A 21,779-nucleotide genomic window follows, 5' to 3' on the forward strand; every position below is an offset into this window, starting at 1 on the left:
GCACTACTTGATACGCTTACGCTAACTTGCTTTCCTGTTTTTATTTTCCTATGCCTAGATATAATTTCTTTTAAATACTTTTCGTACTTAGGAACTTTCTCAATTAGATCTATTCAAGGCAAGTTAACATTCAGAACTCTAAATAAATTTGAAAAACTTACAAATTCTTCCTCATCACGTCTCTATTTTTCTTCTAACTGAGAAGGGAATGGTACTCTCGTTAGTGCAAATTCTACTATTGGCTTATCTTCCAGCTTGGTTACTTTTTCTAATTTTGGTTCAACATCAGCTTCTTGAGGGTCTTGATGAAGATCATTAGTATCCCCCTTGTCTTCCTCTTGAGTTGGCTTTTCTGAGCTACTTAGTGCTTTTCCCGAACAGACTGTGATCGCTTTTATGTGCTCATTTCCTTCTGTTTGAGGATTTTTTTTGTGTTACTCGAGATTCCTATGCCAAGTTGTCTTTTAACATCTCTCATTATGCTTATCAATTGGCTCATTTGATCTTCCAGTTTAGTCAATGTTTTTGTAGTATTGGTGCACTCAGATTGCAACCAGTTTACTTCAAATCTCATCGATTGCATCTCTCCCTTGATTTGATCCATGCATTGACCATATACAATATGGTCATTTAGGTTGGTTCTTTCCTGAGGCTTCTGTAAGTAAGGAGGTTGATAATTAGTATTTTTAATTGGTTGCATACTATTACCTCTTCCTTAGTTTTCGCCCTAACTTATGTTTGGGTAATCTCTCTAGTTGGGATTATAAGTGTTTGAATAAAGGTTTACACCCTTATTCCCAACGCAGTTAACATCCTTGATTGGATTATTAATGTAATGGATGAGAGATTTGTCTCCTCTATATATAGATGATGCACTGGATGAGGACTCTGTGCAGCTGAGTTTGTCCAAAATTTGTTGATATAGATCATCCTCCTGGACAAATTTTACCGTAAAGGGTTTTTGGTCATATGTTTAACGTTCAATTGACTACTGGTAGGAATTCATCGCCATATTTTATATCAACTCATACGCATCTTCATATGTTCTGTTCATTAGGGCTTCTTTTGTCGCTCCATCTAGTCCTGAACGTACATGCACATCCAACCTATTATAGAACATTTCCATTATCAACCACTCAGGCAATCCATGATGTGGTCATCTTTCTATCAGTGTTTTAAAATGCTCCCAAGCTTCGTGAAAGCTTTTTCCTTCTAACTGTTTGAACGTTGCGATCTCTCTCCTCGGTTGGGCCATCTTGCTAATAGGAAAGAACTTGTGTAGAAATTTTCCTACAAGTTCATCCCATATCATGATAAATCCTAGTGCCTGCAAATCTATCTAAGTAAACGCATTATCAATTAAGAAGAAGGGGAAAAATTGAAGACGAATAGCATCATCAATGACCCCCTTATATTTAAATGAATCACAAAGTTGAAGGAACTATATTAAGTATTGATTTGGGTCATTCATCATTGTGCCTCTAAGCTGCAGATTTTTTTGCATCATCTGGATCATGGCTTGTTTTATCTCAAAGTTACTAGTCGTGATGGTCGGCCTTGTGATACTTCTATGAACCATCTCCAAATTTGGTAGTGTATAGTCCCTTAGGGTTCTTTCGTTACACGCCATAGGTATTTTTGAAGGTAGTTATGGTGGTGGTGGTAAGTCCTATGGATTATTATTGTTAATCTTGTCAAACAAAAAATTATTGCATGGTAAATTGTCTACAACAGGTGGTTGGTTCTGTATCGGTTGTTGTTGCTATTGCTATTGATGATTTATACGGATTATTTTCTCTAGATCAGTAGCTAGCTCCATAGGCGTGCCTCTATTATGAATCATACACTGAAATCAGAAACAAAAAAGATATAAGATGTTAGTAAAAGTAAAATAAAAGTTTTATCTATAATTTTTAAATTTCCTAATTATTCTATTAGAATGTAAAAATTAAAATCAATTAGTAAAGTTGCCTCACCAACAACATCGCCAACAACTTGACCGCCTCCAAACGTACTACATCCAGAGTGTCAATACTATAACAAAAAGATATGAAATATAGAGGCAGTGGTCGTAAGTATACGGTCAGGTTGTAATATAGTTTTATAATAGAATAGATGAGTATTCTGAGGATCGTACCCAAGGGAGGCTAGTACTAAACTAAGTTTAACCTGAACGTAAATAGATCTAATTAGTAATTTAAATAAACTATATTACAACATAACATAAATGAAGGTTTTTGGTTTTTATAAATTAAAAGAATGAAAATAACATAAATAAAATAAGCTTGGAGAACTGATTTATAAACTTGATCAATTCTAGCTATGGGTGATTAGCTTGCTTTGGTGGTCATAATTGATTTTTATTTCGGGTTTCTATTTAATCAACTAGTCATTACCCTAGCAGATCTCTAGATCATCCACTAAACAAATGAGTCGGCAAGAACTAATTATCTCTCAACCTCACAGTTTAGATTGGTTTGAGGCTAAGGTGTTCACAGATAGGTCATCCCAATTTTGGGTTAATTCCCACCTAAATAACTTCCTAGGGATTTCAAGCCTAAGGTTTAAGTTTTTCCTCTCCCAAATAGTTGATCCATTAAGAGAACCCTACATAGTAATTAGTTAATCACACCTCTAGTCTCTAATGCCCCATAAGAGGATTAGTTCCTTATGAAATCAATAAACATTGTAAACTTAATGTAAAAGATATGCATAAAGAATAAGAAAAGAGTAGAGTTTAGAGAATCTTATTTTCTATTCAATAATTGAAGCACTAGAAATCCTCAAGAGTCAATCTCATCTACAAAGCAAGTTCTCTGAAGAACACTAAAAGAAATGAACTAAAAAAAACCTAAAGCCTAAAAGAAAGAAAAATGGAAAGTAAATTACAAAGAAAATCTGAAAGTATGAAAAGTTATCCCTAAACAAGTGTTTTAAGAGCCTATTTATGGAGTTAGACTTGTTATCGTCCTCAACCCTAAGTCAGTTACCGTTCTCGTGTTGACTCTTCATTTACAGACCAAAACACCTTTAACTTGTAAGTATTCCTCATACAAGGCTGATGTTATGACACCCTAATCTCTATGTCGTGACATCGAAGGCAATATGCATGGTTCAAGGGTAACTTCAAGGGTGTTTTGCGACATCCCATGGTTGTGTCACGAAACCAAAGGTAGTATTGTAATTCTGGCATTCTACTCCCTATGTTTTGATATCAAACTTCCCGTGTTGCAACACAACGATTAATATTGAGTTTCTACGCCCTTGAATGGTTTCCTACACACTTACTAGGTACATTAACTTGCCTTTAGGCCTCATTCGGCCTTAAGGTTAATAAAAAGAAAAAATACACTTTTTATTGAATTTAAACTAAAATATAAAAACTTAAATAAAACATAATAAAAGTGCTTATATTCAAGCTCCTCAAGTATGAAAACTAGTTTAATTTGCTACACCGACTTACGGCAGATCAACGAGGCAAGAAACTAGTTAGTTCCAAGAGGAAGCTTACTCCGCCTGTCGTCCCTTCTCATTTCGAGATTTAGATGGTATCCGCCACTCCAGTGAACTTGACTCCCTTCGCCTAAGGTTTGCCTGATGAGTTCGCTCCCCACACTGCCATTTCTACACCACCGTCTATCTAAATCAAGGCAACATCCCTCTTCTTCTGGCAGGGCATCCTAACTATTCCAATAGGGGGACCTTTTTATCGAGGTTAACATCCTTTCTCCCCAACAAAAATCAACCAACGGTGGGAAAGAGGTCTACCCCAAGAGCTAAAAAATGTAATCTTGGAATTGGTGGACTTCTACAAAATTATGATTGAGGAATGTGGTATGCTTGGTTGGGACCTCCATGAACAATGTAGTGGAAGTGAAGCTAAATGGGCTTAATTAGAAATGACCCTAGCTTTTCAAGATCAAGAACTAGACTAGCTCTGCCAAACACAAGAGATTGTAGCCTACCAAACTCAAGATTTCTCCAAGTCTATCTCCACTGGGAGTCTATGTAAAACTCCTTAAAATTTGAATCTGAGGATTGGGCACGCCAACTGGAAAGCCAGATCAAGTTACTAGAGGAACATCAACTAGAAAATTTAGAGAGGGTTTAGAAGGGAAACAACAAAGCCTTAGAGTGATATAAGATTGAAACCAAAACGAGAATACAAAATTACATTCCTAAGTTGAGATCTAACCATATCCTCCATGCCCAAGTTCTTATGAGTCCATTCGACGTGAGCCAAGTGAAGTTCTACTACTTGCGCTAGTTCACCAACACTAACTTAGGCTTTGATGCGATAAATCCCTCTAAGGCTACATGAGAAGAGTTCTAGAAGAGGTGGAGGGAGTTTGATGACCTATTTTACTTTTCAGAACCTGAGCCAAACACTTTTGCCCCTATTAAAGAAGCCAATGATAAATGGGAGGAGGACACAAAAGGTGGTTGATCTACCGACTGGGGCCAATGCTTGATCATCTTTGTGCTTGTACTAATTCCCTTAATTAATGAAAATTACCATCCTTCACTTTCCTAGTCTTTTGTTCTCACTTCACTAACTTATCTTCCTATTATCCCCAGTAAATTATCACCAATCATGCACTTATCCTCGTTACATTTATTAACTTTTAACAACACTAAGGGACTAAGACAATTTTACTATAACATGCATATAGGGGTTATTCCTTAACTTCCTATGTCCAAAGGATCGGCAAACCAGGACTCTGATACCACTAAATTGTAACACCCTATACACGACCCAATCAGTAGGTCTGAATATCGAATGATGCGCTGACCTAATTAACTTAGTAGTATTTTTTATTCTGATTACATTACATGCTTAAACGCTTAAGTTTCAATTGTAACTATATTAAATCTCATTTTGAACTATTGATAAGTACTTACAACTCTAATTTCCAATAACAATTAATAAATTGTAAATAAATTTTGAATACAATGTAATCAACTTAAACCTAGAGGCGTAGCCTCTAAGGGTGCCTCTCTATATACATGTTACAGATATCGTGCCCAACTTTTCGTTTTGGCAGAGTCTAGCTTAGTCCCTTCTCTTGATTTCTTAGCCTTGATCTACCTTGCAACCAAGTAGTAAACTTTATAAGTTTGGAAGAACTTAGTGAGGTTTACACGTAAATTTTTCATAGAAAACAACTTCAAATTTAAGATGGTGATATACTATACACAAAATTAAACTTCTTGGATTCTAGAGGATAATGCACAAATACCTCGGCATGGAAATGCCTTTCTTTCTCTCTCTCTCTCTCTCTCTAAGTTAACATTGGCAGACAAAACCATTTGATACTCTTCGTGAATCTGTCTTAACCTATGGGAAATTATCTAAGAATTCGTTTTAACTATAGATCCCTTACTTGACCTTGTTAACCCACATTGAGATCCGTACGTAGTTGTTGTACTAATTCAATCGTAAGTTCGTCTTAGCCCATGTTAGTCATTTTTCCTAACAAAGGTCCTATTCTAAATTCTCAATCGTAGACCCGAATATGATACATGGTTGATTGGCCTGTTACCTCTATTCCTAGAGGACTTGCAACCACCATTGCAACCCTCAAGTATTGATTTACCTTAGATCAATCTTAAAGGTACTTTAATTTAGTAAATGGTTTCTAGCAGACTACTTCCTACCCATGTATCCCTTGACAAAGTCCATCTTTGGTAGTCCCACATGGTCCTCTCTGCTATATAGTCTTGATAGGCTCCTAATTAAATTAGTCATCCTTGAAGTTTCTTGATTGATGGTCCCTACGGTTTTCCCTCGCGTTATAAGATCTTAAGCTAGCATCATCTTTTTCGGTAAGTCACTGGTTGACTTATCGCTCAAAACGTTTGGTTAAGCATCTGCTTCATAGACCCATTTCTTGCCAACCACTAGTGAACTAATAATAATTGTTACTACATATCTCAAGTCGATTATCTCATCTATTACCTCCGCTTTGTTAAGGTTTATAGATCCATTTCCTCATTTCCGTAATACTTTGGCAAATTCCCTAACTAGTCCGTTTAACCATGTTCTTGGGTGCACCAACTCATCCTATTATGCTACTCACCACACGAGTCCTATGGTGATTTCCCCTTTTCTTGCCCTAGCAGATTCTTAGTTCGCCATTCTGACGGACTTAATTTGTTGCCACAGACAAGCTATGGTCTTACACAAAGGTAACCCAATGTTTATTATCCTAGCAGACTCTCCCGAGTTTACTGACTCCGAGAGTCTTTAAACCTCCTTCAAGGTGTCACTCTGTAGAGTATGTATACCGTCATCACTGTGTCACCCAGAAGCACCAGTTGGTAACCATCATGGGGGAGAATTGTGACAGCCCTAATTTGACCTTAGTCGGAAAGTGGTTTCGGGACCACAAAATCGAGTCGTAAAAAAAATATTAACCGTTAAATTTTGTGCTTATTGTATGTAAAAAGGCATGTGTGAAAGTTTCATGCTTTAATTTTATCATTTGTATATGAAATTTATTAAATAGGACTCATGTGAAATAAATGTGAAAGATGCTAGGTTAATCTCAAAGTGGTTTAATAATGCATGTTAGAAAAAGGATGGGTTTGCATGTCAAATATCCATTTTTGACAAGTAGTGGCCGGCCATGATGAAGTGATATATAAAAATATGTATTAATTATTAGTTAATGGCTTTATATTTTATAATATAGATGAATAAAATGAAAATAATAATAGAAAGAATGGTGAAGAAAACAAAGTCTCAACTTTGTTCTTCATAGCCGAACCAAAAGAGAGAAAAAGGGGGAGCAAACATTCGGCCATCTGAAACCCAAGGAAGCTCAAGAGCTAAGGGGATCGAAATCAGATAAAGGAAAGGAGAAAGCAATCGAGCAGCCTATCCATAACTGTTCAAATATACTCGAGGTAAGTCTTTGAGTAATGGAACTTAGCTTATGATTTGATTAAATAATGTTATATATTTATATATATAGCATAATAAATAAATTGTGACCTAATGGTTTCTCTTGATTTACATACTGAAATAAATAGGTAGTGCATCGGCTTGTAGTTGAATGGTTATAGAAAATCATGTAGAGTAGCGAAACGGAATCGTGTTATTTGTATGAGCTATTGAGCCGAAAATGGAATAATGGATAATCATGTTGTGTTTGTGATCTAATAATGTAAATGAATTGTTAATGATTTATAATATAAATATATTTTGTGCATGACAATTGAGGATCATATCTGGGTTAAGTCCCGAAGGCATTCGTGCTGGTTGTTATATCCGGGTTAAGTCCCGAAGGCATTCGTGCTGGTTTTTATATCCGGGTTAAGTCCCGAAGGCATTCGTGCTGGTTGTTATATCCGGGTTAAGTCCCGAAGGCATTCGTGCTGGTTGTTATATCCGGGTTAAGTCCCGAAGGCATTTGTGCTGGTTGTTATTTCCGGGATAAGTCCCGAAGGCATTCGTGCTGGTTGTTATATCCGGGCTAAATCCCGAAGGCAATTAGGTTGGAAATGTGCGATCTTATCGTAATAATTTCTATTGATGTGCTTACAACCCTAAGATGATCAGGTATGCACCGTATATACATTCAAATTAAGTTAAGATTGACTATGAACATGTAAGTATATGGGTTGAAGTGTGAAGTAACATAAGTATGTGATTTTCCATATTTGCATTTATTTAGCCTTGTAATAGAATTAGATGTATTCGGCCTAATTATGAGGTTAGCTGGGTAAAAAGAGATTATCTACATGATACGAATTCATGTTTAAGGAGAAATTTAAGATGACATGTATGAACAATAGTGGTATATTTAATCATGACTACATTTAGTCAGAAAGGTGATGAGCCTTATGAATGCTATGCTTTAGTTATAAATGATTTCATTACTTAAGACTTACTAGAAATGCTTACTCTTTTTGCCTTAATTCCCTGCTTTATAGATTTTGTTCGTGAACTATCGGACTCGGGAGATCCAAAGTAGAAGTCGTCCACGCTATCTAAACCTTTCAGTACTCTTGTAAATGAACCTTGATAATGGCATGTATAGGATTGACTTTTGATGTTAATTACGTATCTTTTTGGTGATGTATATATGTATAGCCATGCGAAAATGGCTTGTTAAGTTATTATATGCGCTCCACATAATTAATGTGTATGTGTGGATGATAATCGATTAATGTTTTAATTGTTTTGATGTGAATTAAACTTAGGAATGAATTAATGTACTATTTAAATTGAGAAGATTGCTTTGCATATTGTATAAACGAAATTCGAATTGAAAGGTATGCTATCAGAAATTACCTGAATATTGTCAAATGAATTTTTGTGCTTGTTTGGTAATAATCCTTACCCCTCTGGCGACGGATACGGGTTAAGGGTGTTACATTTTATTGGTATCAGAGCTACAGTTTAGTCGATTCTAGGACTACCGTAAAATGTTTGGGTCTAGCTATACATGCCATTATGTGTTAATACGATAGTGTGGTGTGGTGATTTCTGACAATTAAAAATGTTTTATTTTGTATAGTAATGGATCCCGATCGAGTGATAGCTGATGATGTTGAGAGTGTAGTGCCTGCTCCTGCACACGGGACCGCACCGATAGACTCTCAACCTATAGCGAGCAATCAAAATGACGAGGCTAGACAAGCCTTTTATAACATGATGAATGATTGGTTTAACCAATACATTCGAACTAATGCGGCTGCTCCACAACCCCCATTTCCAACAAATACACCCCCTGCACCCACGGTACCTCTTGTAATTGATCAGATGAGGTTGAACAAGCCCACGGTTGACAGAATTCGAAAGCACGGGGCTACTGAATTTAAAGCTACAGACTGTGATGATGCCGAGCAAGCTGAATTTTGGTTGGACAATACTATTCGAGTACTTGATGAACTATCTTGCACACCCGATGAATGCCTAAAGTGTGCTATATCTTTGTTACGTGATTCCGCCTAGTATTGGTGGAATACATTGGTTTCTGTTGTACCCAGAGAGCGGGTGACATGGGAGTTCTTCCAAACTGAATTTCAAAAAAAAATATTAGTCAGAGGTTCATCTATCAGAAGCGGAAAGAATTTCTTGAACTTAAACAAGGTTCCATGTCAGTTACTGAATATGAACGGAAGTTCGTCCGACTTAGCAGATATGCTCGGAATGTGTATCGTCTGAGGCTATTATGTGTAAACGCTTTGAAGACGGGTTAAATGAAGATATTAAAATGTTTGTTGGTATTCTTGAAATCAGAGAGTTCGTGGTACTAGTTGAGCGAGCTTGCAAAGCTGAGAAGCTTAGTAATGAAAAAAAGAAAGCTGATGTTGGAACTAGAGAGTTTCATAAAAGATCTTCGGGAAAGCCTTTTCAGCAATCATCGAAGAAATTTCGAGATGATTTTGGTCGATCTAAGAACATTACAGGTTTTTCCAAACGAGACCGTGATCGACCTCCTATGAGTACGCGAGTCACCTCAGTTGCCAGTGTTTGAAATGATCGAAGAGATAGGACCGAGTGCAGATTTTGTGGAAAATGGCATTCGAGGAGTTGTAGATTTCATGATCATTCTTGTTATAGATGCGGATCACCCGATCATTTCATCAAAGACTGCCCAAAGTTGTCAGAACAAAATGTGAATTAGAGTGGGAAACCGGGTACTACTATAGCTCGAGGTAGACCATTGAGGAATGCGGGGAATGCTAGTAGCGGTCAGAGAGGGTCTAGAGATGCTACGACAAGATCTGAGGCTCGTGCTCCTGCTAGAGCTTATGCTATACGTGCACGCGAGGATGCTTCTTCGCCTGATGTTATTACCGGTACTTTCACTCTCTTCGATACTGATGTGATTGCTTTGATTGACACTGGTTCTACTCATTCTTATATATGTGAGACTTTTGCATCCAGTAAGACTTTACCTATTGAGTCTACTGAATTTGTTATTAGGGTGTCAAATCCCTTGGGTCAATATGTGCTTGTCGATAAGGTGTGTAAGAAATGCCCCTTAATAATCCGAGGTTCTTGTTTTTCGGCTGATTTGATGCTTTTACCGTTTGATGAATTTGATGTTATCCTCGGTATGGATTGGTTGACCGTACATGATGCAGTGGTGAATTGCAAAAGTAAGATCATTGATTTGAGATGTACAAATAAGGAGGTAATCCGAGTTGAGTCTACTGATTTGAACGGATTGTCAGCAATAATTATATCCTCGATGTCGGCTCAAAAATATGTAAGAAAGGGGTGTGAAACGTATCTTGCGTACGTACTTGATAGTAAGGAATTAGAAAAGAAGCTTGAAATAGTGCCAGTGGTTTGTAAATATTCGGATGTTTTTCCCGAAGAATTACTGGGGTTGCCACCTGTTCGGGAAGTAGAGTTTGGCATTGAACTTGTATCTGGGACTACACCGATTTCAATAGCTCCGTATCGTATGGCACCAACCGAATTAAAGGAATTGAAAGCTCAGTTGCAAGAGTTGACGGATAGAGGTTTCACTTGACCGAGTTTTTCACCATAGGGTGCACCATTATTGTTTGTGAAAAAGAAAGACGGAACCATAAGAATGTGCATCGACTATCGTCAATTGAATAAAGTGACCATAAAGAATAAATATTCGTTACCACGTAGTGATGATTTGTTTGATCAGCTGAAAGGAGCCTCAGTGTTTTCAAAGATAGATTTGAGATCGGGTTATTATCAGTTGCGAGTTCGAGACTCAGATATACCCAAAACTGCTTTCAGAACGAGATATGGTCACTACGAGTTCTTAGTGATGCCATTTGGGCTCACTAATGCCCCTGCGGTATTTGGACTTGATGAATCAAATTTTCAGACAATATTTGGACCGGTTTGTAGTTGTGTTTATAGATGACATCTTGATTTATTCACGAGATGAAACTGAACATGCCGAGCACCTGAGATTAGTGTTGCAGATTTTATGGGACAAGCAGTTATATGCTAAGTTCAGTAAGTGTGAATTCTGGTTGAAAGAAGTTAGCTTTTTGCGGCATGTAGTATCCGCATCGGGTATTAGGGTTGATCCAAGTAAAATATCAGCCATACTTGATTGGAAGCCTCCTAGAAATGTTACTGAAGTTCGGAGCTTTTTGGGACTTGCCGGTTACTACAGACGGTCTGTAAAAGGTTTTTCGATGATAGCTACACCAATGACGAAGCTACTTCAGAAAGATGTTAAGTTCGAATGGTCAGAAAAGTGCCAGAAAAGTTTCGACCAACTAAGAACCTATCTGACTGAAGCTCCAGTGCTAGTGCAGCCTGAATCGGGTAAAGAGTTTGTCATTTACAGCGATGCATCCTTACTTTTGGGTTGGGCTGTGTGTTGATGCAAGAAGGTCGAGTTGTAGCTTACGCGTCGAGGCAATTAACGCCACATGAGAAAAACTATCCAACCCATGATCTCGAATTAGCTGCCATCGTATTCGCTTTAAAAATCTGGCGACATTACTTGTTTGGAGAGAAGAGTCATGTGTATTCGGATCACAAAAGCCTCAAATATTTGATGACTCAAAGAGATTTGAATCTACGACAAAGACATTGGCTTGAGTTTTTGAAAGACTACGAGCTTATCATTGATTATCACCCGGGAAAGGCTAACGTAGTTGCCGATGCTTTAAGTCATAAATCACTGTTTACTTTGCGAGCGATGAATGTACATCTGTCCGTGTCATCCGATAATGTGTTAGTAGCAGAATTAAAGGCTAAACCATTATTGATTCATCAAATTCGTGAAGCTCAGAAAGTCGATGAAGAATTGGTTATTAAACGAACAGAATGTGTCTCAAATGTTGAATCAGAGTTTCAAATCGACGACAATGATTGCCTGAGGTTCAGAATTCGATTGTGTATTCCAAGAAAGTCGAAACTTATTTCAGTAATTTTGAGCGAGGCTCATAGTAGCCGAATGTCAGTTCACCCGGGGAGTACGAAAATGTACAATGATCTGAGACGTCAGTTTTGGTGCCTAGTATGAAACGAGAAATTTCTGATTTTGTTTCGAAATGTTTGATATGTCAACAAGTAAAAGCAGAACACCAAGTGCCTTCGGGGTTACTTCAGCCAATCTTGATACCTGAATGGAAATGGGATCGAATTACGATGGATTTTGTATCTGGGTTGCCATTATCGCCAAGTAAGAAAGATACGATTTGGGTCGTTGTTGATAGATTGACAAAGTCGACTCATTTTATTCCTGTACGTACAGATTATTCACTGGACAAACTAGCTGAATTGTACATTTCTCAGATTGTAAGGTTACATGGGGTACCTATTTCTATTGTGTCGGATAGAGATCTGAGATTCACATCACGATTTAGGAAGAAATTGCAAGAAGCTTTGGGTACCAAGTTGCATTTTAGCACTGCTTTTCATCCCCAGACTGATGGTTAATCCGAGCGGATAATTCTGATACTCGAGGATATGTTGAGATGTTGCATCCTTGAGTTTAGTGGTTCATGGGAACGATATTTACCTTTGGTTGAATTTGCATACAACAATAGTTTTCAATCAAGCATTAAGATGGCACCTTACGAGGCTTTGTACGGTCGTAAATGCCGTACACCGTTGTTTTGGACTGAGCTTAGTGAAAGTAAAATCTTCGGGGTTAATTTGATTATAGATGCTGAGCAGAAAGTAAAAGTAATTTGTGGAACTTTGAAAACAGCTTCAGATCGTCAAAAATCGTATGCGGATTTAAAACGAAGAGACATTGAATATCAGGTTAGAGACAAAGTGTTTCTTAAAGTTGCACCTTGGAAAAAGGTGTTCAGATTTGGCCGTAAGGGCAAATTGAGTCCGAGGTTCATCGGGCCATATGAAATATCTGAACGAATTGGACCAGTCACATACAAATTGGTTTTCCCCCTAAACTTGAAAAGATTCACAACGTTTTTCATGTCTCGATGCTTCGACGTTATAGATCTAATCCATCGCACATAATTAATCTATCAGAGGTTGAAATACAATCTGATTTGAGTTATGAAGAAGAACCGATTTGTATCCTAGCTAGCGAGGTGAAAGAGTTGCAAAATAAAACGGTTTCATTAGTAAAGGTGTTATGGCTCAAGCACGGGATTGAAGATTTCCCTGAGAACACTATGAAAGAACGATACCCAAATCTATTTACTGGTAAGATTTTCGGGGACGAAAATTTCTTAAGTGGGGGAGAATTGTGACAACCCTAATTTGACCTTAGTCAGAAAATGGTTTCGGGACCACAAAACCGAGTCGTAAAAAAATATTAACCGTTAAATTTTGTGCTTATTGTATGTAAAAAGGCATGTGTGAAAGTTTCATGCTTTAATTTTATCATTTGTATGTGAAATTTATTAAATAGGACTCATGTGAAATAAATGTGAAAGATGATAGGTTAATCTCAAAGTGGTTTAATAATGCATGTTAGAAAAAGGATGGGTTTGCATGTCAAATATCCATTTTTGACAAGTAGTGGCCGGCCATGATGAAGTGATATATAAAAATATGTATTAATTATTAGTTAATGGCTTTATATTTTATAATATAGATGAATAAAATGAAAATAATAATAGAAAGAATGGTGAAGAAAACAAAGTCTCAACTTTATTCTTCTTAGCCGAACCAAAAGAGAGAAAAAGGGGGAGCAAACATTCGGCCATTTGAAACCTAAGGAAGCTCAAGAGCTAAGGGGATCGAAATCAGATAAAGGAAAGGAGAAAGCAATCGAGTAACCTATTCGTAACTGTTCAAATATACTCGAGGTAAGTCTTTGAGTAATGGAACTTAGCTTATGATTTGATTAAATAATGTTATATATTTATATATATAGCATAATAAATAAATTGTGACCTAATGGTTTCTCTTGATTTACATATTGAAATAAATAGGCAGTGCATCGGCTTGTAGTCGAATGGTTATAGAAAATCATGTAGAGTAGCGAAACGGAATCGTGTAATTTGTATGAGCTATTGAGCCGAAAATGGAATGATGGATAATCATGTTGTGTTTGTGATCTAATAATGTAAATGAATTGTTAATGATTTATAATATAAATATATTTTGTGCATGACAATTGAGCATTATATCCGGGTTAAGTCCCGAAGGCATTCGTGCTGGTTGTTATATTCGGGTTAAGTCCCGAAGGCATTCGTGCTGGTTGTTATATCCGGGCTAAATCCCGAAGGCAATTGGGTTGGAAATGTGCGATCTTGTCGTAATAATTTCTATTGATGTGTTTACAACCCTAAGATGATCAGGTATGCACCGTATATACATTGAAATTAAGTTCAAATTGACTATGAGCATGTAAGTATATGGGTTGATGTGACAGCCCAAAATTGACCCTAGTCGGGAAGTGGTTTCGGGACCACAAAACCGAGTCATAAAAATAATTGATTTCCATATTCTATGCTTATTATGTGTGTACATGAGTATGTGGAAGTTTCATTCTCCAATTTTGCCAATTGCATGAGAAATTATTAAATAGGGATTGATATGAGACATGGTGAAAATATGATAGGCTAATTTAAAATGGTCTATTAATGCATGTTGTGAAAATGATGGGTTTGCATGTCAAATTACCCAAAATTTGAGCTAGTGGTTGGCCATGCTATGGGTGGAAACATGTTGGGAACATGTTGGCCTAGTGAGGTATGTAGGAAAAAAATAAAATAAGGGGCATGGGCATAAAATAATGAAAAGGAGTATGATGAATACAAAAAAAAATGTGTGTAGTTGTTTTCCCCCACCCCCCATTGCCGTGAGCTAAAGAAAAGAAAGGAGAAAATTTTTGTTCATCCTTTCTCATCTTCATTTAGCCGAAACTAGAAAGAAAAAAACCAAGAAAAAAAAATGCTCATCCTTTGGTTCATCCTTGGCCAAAAATTTTAAGGAGGAAGGAAGAAGAAAGGTTGAAGAGGTTCGGCCATGCATGTAGCTAAGCTAAGGTATGTTTGATGATGTTCCATGAGATGCATGCATGTTTTAGTTGTTAGCTTGAGTTCTACCTAGCCCATGGTCTAAATCTTGCTATGTGATGGAAATGACACTCGGCCATGGATGCATCATTCTTGGTTGATGTTTGATGTTGTGGTGATGAGGCATGAAGATGAGTTAAGATTCGGCCTAGGTGGAGTTTGTGTTAATGCCATTGCATGCTAAATATGAAGCTTGTTAATGATGCATGTGATGGTGGCTTGATGATTCTTGAACCTCCTTTTTAGCATTTTTGAGTGAGCACATATGTGCATTGGTTGCTAAATGGAGAAGAATCGGCTAGCAAGTTGTGTGCTAAGGCCGAATATAACTTTTGCATGTTAATGAGCAATGCATGTGTTAAATTGATGGAAAGGGAGAGGATGCTTTACTAGTGTGTATATGTGTGTATTAGCCAAGTTTTGAACTTGAAACAAAAGGGTGTTTAGTCAATACAAGTGACCATACTTGTAGAATGTATTAAGTGTTGAAATCGGCCCCAAAATAGACATGCATATTCGGCCAAGGGGGAAAAATTAGCTAAAATGTTGAGTTTGATTCATGATTCCGTACATATGTGACTTTAATGTCTAATGTATAAATATGGGCTAAGTGCCTTGTGTTCCTCTTTTCGATGCTCAAATGATTAAATCAATTTATTTGTTTAATTAAGCTCAAGAGCAAAGGGGAACTAAATCCGATAAAGGGAAGGAAAAAGTGGTCGAATAGCTATCGGAATCGTTCGGCAACACCCGAGGTAAGTTCTTGAGTAAAAGAGCTTAAATTATGATGTGATTAGATCATGTTTTGAGCAAATTAAAATCATGCTCTTTGTGTGGCTATTGAGCCGAATTTGCAAGAATGATAAATGTCTTGTGTTTGTGTTTTGCTAACGAAAATGAAATACGAATGGGCCATGATTTATTGTTAAATGTGCATGGTTATTTGATGATGTCCGGGCTAAGTCCCGAAGGCTTGTGCTAAGTGACAATATCCGGACTAAGATCCGAAGGCATTTGTGCGATATACTAATTCCGGGCTAAGCCCGAAGGCATTTGTGCGAGATACTAAATCCGGGTTAAGTCCCGAAGGCATTTGTGCGAATTACTATAACCGGGCTATGTCCCGAAGGCATTTGAACGAGGAGCTATATCCGGTTAAATTCCGAAGGTACGTGATTTGGGAATGAATGAACTTGCTGTAAAATTCTAGTTAATACTCTCGAAACATCCCAACATTGAGGTATGTTTCGTATGTGCTTGAATTTAGTTGAGCCCTTACAAATAAGTGTTCGCTCAGTTGATAAACGAGCTACCGGCCTTTGGCTGAGTTGATCTTTTGTGTATGTACATAAGGGTTGGTAATGTGAAGCAAGTATGATATCGAAAATTTGTGCATATGAAATTATCCGTTTAGCCATATGAATGCTATACTTTTGTTGTGCTGGAATTCCTTGCTCAAAACTTACTAAGCATAAATTGCTTACTCCGTTTCATTGCTCCTCTGTTTTATAGATTTGGTTCCCCAGCTATCGGACTCGGGATCTTGAGGTCAAATTCGCCCACACTATCAAAGCCCCCTTTTGGTACAATTTTGGTTGAACTTCGAAATGGCATGTATAGGACTACCCGTTCGTTGTGGGTCGTGGACCCTTTGGACTTGTATAATTTTGGATAGCCATGCGAAAATGGCTTATATGTGTTTGAGTATAATGTTATAATCATTTGGTGTGGATATGCTTGATAAGGATTTGCCATGGGAATAGTTAATCACTTTCATAAATTGTGCTATTTATGCAAAAAGGGCTAGTTGAATCATGGAAACCATGAAATAGGTAAAGTCTACCTTAAAGGCAGATGCTGACAGCAGCAGTGAGGTAGATTTGGAAAATCACTAAAAATAGCAGGAATGGAATTAAATAGTGAATAAATTATGTAAACAAACCTTGATGAATCTAATTTCATAAGAAAGTAACGAAACAATCATACGGACAGTATGTTAAGAGATATTCAGGTTCTCGTGAGACAGGGCCAGAACGGTTTCAGGATTTCCTGTTCCGAAATTTGGAAATTCATTATAAATTAACCAGAGATAATTAGAAGTCATACCATATATGTATAGATTCCTCTCTGAGTCTAGTTTCTATAGAAACAAACGGCATCAGCATTGGAGCCCTGTACAAGGATATATCCAAGTCGTAATGCGCAAAGGTCAGGGTAGTCGATCCCTGTAACATGGGAGACTTTGACTAATAAACTGTACTAATTGGCCCGACCAAAAATTCTAGAAAAAATATGTAGATGGGCATATGAGTCTATCTTCAGGAAAAAATCACAAAACTGACTTTCGAGTTGTGAAACTCAAGATATGATTTTTAAAGCGACTATTACGCAGATTGGCAGTGTCTGGAAAATTTTTTAAAAGTCTGTTAACACCTCGTGTTCGACTCCGGTGACGGTCTCGGGTTCGGGGTGTTACATTTGATTGGTATCAGAGCTACGGTTTAGTCAATTCTAGGACTACCGTAATGTGTTGGGTCTAGCTATACATGTCATTTTATGTGATTACTTGATAGTGTGGTGATTTCTGACAATTGTAAATTTGTTTATTTATAGTAATGGATCCTGATCCCGACCGAGAGGTAGCTGATGATCTAGAGAGTGTGGCGCCTGCTCCCGCACAAGGGACAGCGCCGGCGGACTCTCAACCTAATGCTAGTAACCCGAATGATGAAGCTAGACAAGCTTTCTATAGCGTGATGAATGATTGGTTCAACCAATACATTCGAACTAATACGGCTGTTCCACAACCTCCATTCCCGACTAATACAACCCCCGCACCTACAATACCTCCGGTAACTGACCAAATAAGGTCAAATAAGCCCCCAGTTGACAGAATCCGAAAACATGGGGCTACTGAATTTAAGGCTACGGATAGCGACGATGCCGAGCAAGCTAAATTTTGGTTGGACAACACTATCCGGGTACTCGATGAGCTATCTTGTACACCCGATGAATGCCTAAAGTGTACTATCTCCTTGCTACGCGATTCTGCCTACTATTGGTGGAGTATTCTGACTTCTGTTGTGCCCCGAGAGCAAGTAACTTGGGAGTTTTTCCAAACTGAGTTTCGGAAAAAGTATATCAGTCAGAGATTTGTTGATAAAAAACGGAAGGAATATCTTGAGCTTAAGCAAGGTTCTATGTCAGTTACTGATTACGAGCGAAAATTTGTTAGACTTAGTAGATATGCTCGGGAATGTGTTTCGTCCGAGGCTATTATGTGTAAACGCTTCGAGGATGGGCTGAATGAAGATATAAAAATGTTCGTTGGCGTTCTTGAAATACGAGAGTTCGTAGTACTTGTCGAGCGAGCTTGTAAAGCCGAAGAGCTTAGAAAAGAAAACAAAAAGTTGATAAGGGAACTGGAGAGTTTCGTAAAAGATCTTCGGGAAAGTCTCTTCAACAGGCATCGAAGAAATTTCGAGATGATGTGGGCTGGTCGAGAGGCACTTCGGGCCTTTTTAGACGAGATCGTGATCGACCCCCTGTGGGTACACGAGGCACTTCGGTCGCCAGTGTTGGGGATGAACGTCGAGACAGAACGAAATGTCGATATTGCGGTAAATGGCATTCGGGGAGTTGTAGATTCCCTAACTACTCCTGTTACAAGTGCGGATCAGTTGACCACTTCATTAAAGATTGCCCGAGGTTGTCTGGACAGAATGTAAATCAGAGTGGGAAACCGGGTGTTACCACTGCTCGAGGTAGACCATCTGAAAATGCGGGCAATGCTGGTGGTGGTCAGAGAGGATCTAGAGATGATACGACCAGATCCGAGGCTCGTGCGCCTGCTAGAGCTTATGCCATACGTGCCCGCGAGGATACTTCTTCGCCTGATGTTATTACCGGTACTTTTACTCTCTTGGATACTAATGTAATTGCTTTGATTGACCCCAGTTCTACTCATTCTTACATATGTGAAACCTTAGCATCCAGTAAGACTTTACCTATTGAGTCTACTGAATTCGTAATTCGGGTGTCAAACCCTTGGGTCGTTACGTGCTTGTCGACAAAGTGTGTAAGAAATGTCCCCTAGAAATTCGAGGTTCCTGTTTCCCGGCGGACTTGATGCTTTTGCCGTTTGATGAATTTGATGTTATTCTTGGTTTGGATTGGTTGACCGCGCATGATGCGGTTGTGAATTGCAAAAGCAAGACTATTGATTTGAGGTGCACAAATAACGAAGTAATCCGAGTTGAGTCTACGGACTTGGAGGGGATGCCAGCTGTAATATCAGCAATGTTGGCCCAGAAATATGTAAGAAAAGGGTGTGAAGCATACCTTGCGTATGTACTTGATGACAAAGAATTAGAAAAGAAACTCGAATCTGTGCCGGTGGTTTGTGAATACCCGGATGTTTTTCCTGAAGAATTACCGGGTTTACCACCTGTTCGGAGGTAGAGTTTGGTATTGAGCTTGTACCTGGGACTACGCCGATTTCGATAGCTCCGTATCGTATGGCACCAACCGAGTTAAAAGAGTTGAAAGCTCAGTTACAAGAATTGACGAATAGAGGTTTTGCTCGACCAAGTTTCTCACCTTGGGGTGCACCAGTATTGTTCGTGAAAAAGAAGGACGGAACCATGAGGTTGTGCATTGACTATCGTCAACTGAATAAAGTGACGATAAAGAACAAATATCCGTTGCCGCGCATCGATGATTGTCGACCAACTGAAGGGAGCCACAGTGTTCTCAAAATAGATTGAGATCGGGCTATTATCAGTTGCGAATTCGAGAATCAGACATACCCAAAACTGCCTTCAGGACGAGATATGGTCACTACGAGTTCTTAGTGATGCCGTTTAGGCTCACAAATGCCCCTGCGATATTATGGATTTGATTAATCGGATCTTCAGACCATATTTGGATCGGTTCATAGTTGTGTTCATTGATGACATCTTGGTCTATTCAAGAGATAAGACCGAACATGCTGAGCATCTGAGGCTAGTGTTGCAAATTTTGCGGGATAAGCAGTTATATGCTAAGTTCAGTAAGTGTGAGTTCTGGTTAAGAGAGGTTAGCTTCTTGGTCATGTGGTATCCGCATCGGGTATTCGAGCTGACCCGAGCAAAATTTCAGCCATACTTAATGGAAGCCTCCAAGAAATATTACCGAAGTTCGGAGCTTCCTGGGACTCGCCGGTTATTACCGACGATTTGTCAAAGGTTTCTCGATGATAGCCACACCAATGACGAAGCTACTTCAAAAGGATGTTAAGTTCGAATGGACGGAGAAATGTCAGAAAAGTTTTGATCAACTAAAAACTTATTTGACTGAAGCTCCAATTTTAGTGCAACCCGAATCAGGCAAAGAGTTTGTCATTTATAGTGACGCATCCCTACTTGGGTTGGGTTGCGTATTGATGCAAGAAGGTCGAGTTGTGGCCTATGCGTCGAGACAATTAAAGCCAATGAGAAAAATTATCCGACCCATGATCTTGAACTAGCTGCCATCGTATTGCTTTAAAAATATGGCGACATTACTTATTTGGTGAAAAGTGCCATGTATTTTCGGATCACAAAAGTCTCAATATTGATGACTCAAAGAGACTTAAATCTGCGACAAAGACGTTGGCTTGAGTTGTTTAAAGATTACGAGCTTGTCATTGATTACCACCCGGGAAGGCTAATGTGGTTGCGGACGCCTTAAGCCGGAAGTCATTGGTTGCTTTACGAGCAATGAATGTGCATTTGTCTGTTCTACCTGACAATGTGTTAGTTGCTGAATTAAAAGCCAAACCATTATTGATTCATCAAATTCGTGAATCCCAGAAAGTTGATGATGAATTGGTTGCAAAACGGGCTGAGTGTGCTCCGAACAAGGAATCGGAGTTTCAAATTGATGATGATGATTGTTTGAGGTTCAAAGTCGTTTGTGTGTTCCAAGGAGTTCGGAACTCATTTCGATGATTCTGAACGAAGCCCATTGTAGCCGAATGTCAAGTCACCCGGGAGTACGAAAATGTACAACGATTTGAAACGTTGGTTTTGGTGGCATGGTATGAAACGAGACATCTCCGACCTTGTTTCGAGATGTTTAATATGTCAACAAGTGAAAGCAGAACATCAAGTGCCTTCAGGATTACTTCAGCCGATCATGATATCCGAGTGGAAATGGGATCGAGTCACAATGGACTTTGTGTCCGGACTGCCATTGTCAACAAGTAAGAAGGATGCGATTTGGGTTGTTGTCAATAGACTGACTACGTCGGCTCACTTTATCCCGTGTGTATGGATTTTCATTGTAGACTAGTTGAATTGTACTTTCTCAGATTGTGAGATACACGGGGTACCTATTTCATCGTTCGGATAGAGATCCGAGATTCACCTCGCGATTTTGGAGGAAATTGCAAGAAGCTTTGGGTACCAAGCTGCATTTTAGCACTGCTTTTCATCCCAAACCGATGGTCAATTTGAGCGATAATTCAGATACTGAGGATATGTTGAGATTTGCATCTCGGTTCAGTGGTTCATGGACGGTATTTACCTTTGATGAATTCGCTTACAATAATATTTTCATCAATATTAAGATGGCACCTTACGAGGCTTTGTACGGTCGTAAATGCGTACACCATTGTTTTGGACCAGATGCTCCGGCTGTGAAAGTAAAATTTTTCGGGAAGGTTAGGAATTTTGACACATTAAGGGATGGCCATGAAACCCAGAAAGTAAAGCGTAAAATCCCAGTGAAGAAAGTCTAGAAAGCAGTCCATAGATCCGTCAAAAATCGATATAGCGGCCATTTAGAAACGAAAG

The 21,779-nt window shown here is 38.5% G+C and overlaps 1 non-coding gene across 1 annotated transcript; it reads left to right on the forward strand.

Moving 5' to 3' along the window:
* The first annotated feature begins 1,142 nt into the window (after positions 1 to 1,142).
* On the forward strand, positions 1,143 to 1,248 carry LOC121210680 (small nucleolar RNA R71). Its single transcript, XR_005905794.1, has one exon. It is a non-coding gene; the product is annotated as a small nucleolar RNA R71 (small nucleolar RNA).
* Positions 1,249 to 21,779: the final 20,531 nt, after the last annotated feature.

Source organism: Gossypium hirsutum, chromosome A11 (assembly GCF_007990345.1).
Source record: "Gossypium hirsutum isolate 1008001.06 chromosome A11, Gossypium_hirsutum_v2.1, whole genome shotgun sequence".
NCBI classification, from domain to species: Eukaryota; Viridiplantae; Streptophyta; class Magnoliopsida; order Malvales; family Malvaceae; genus Gossypium; species Gossypium hirsutum.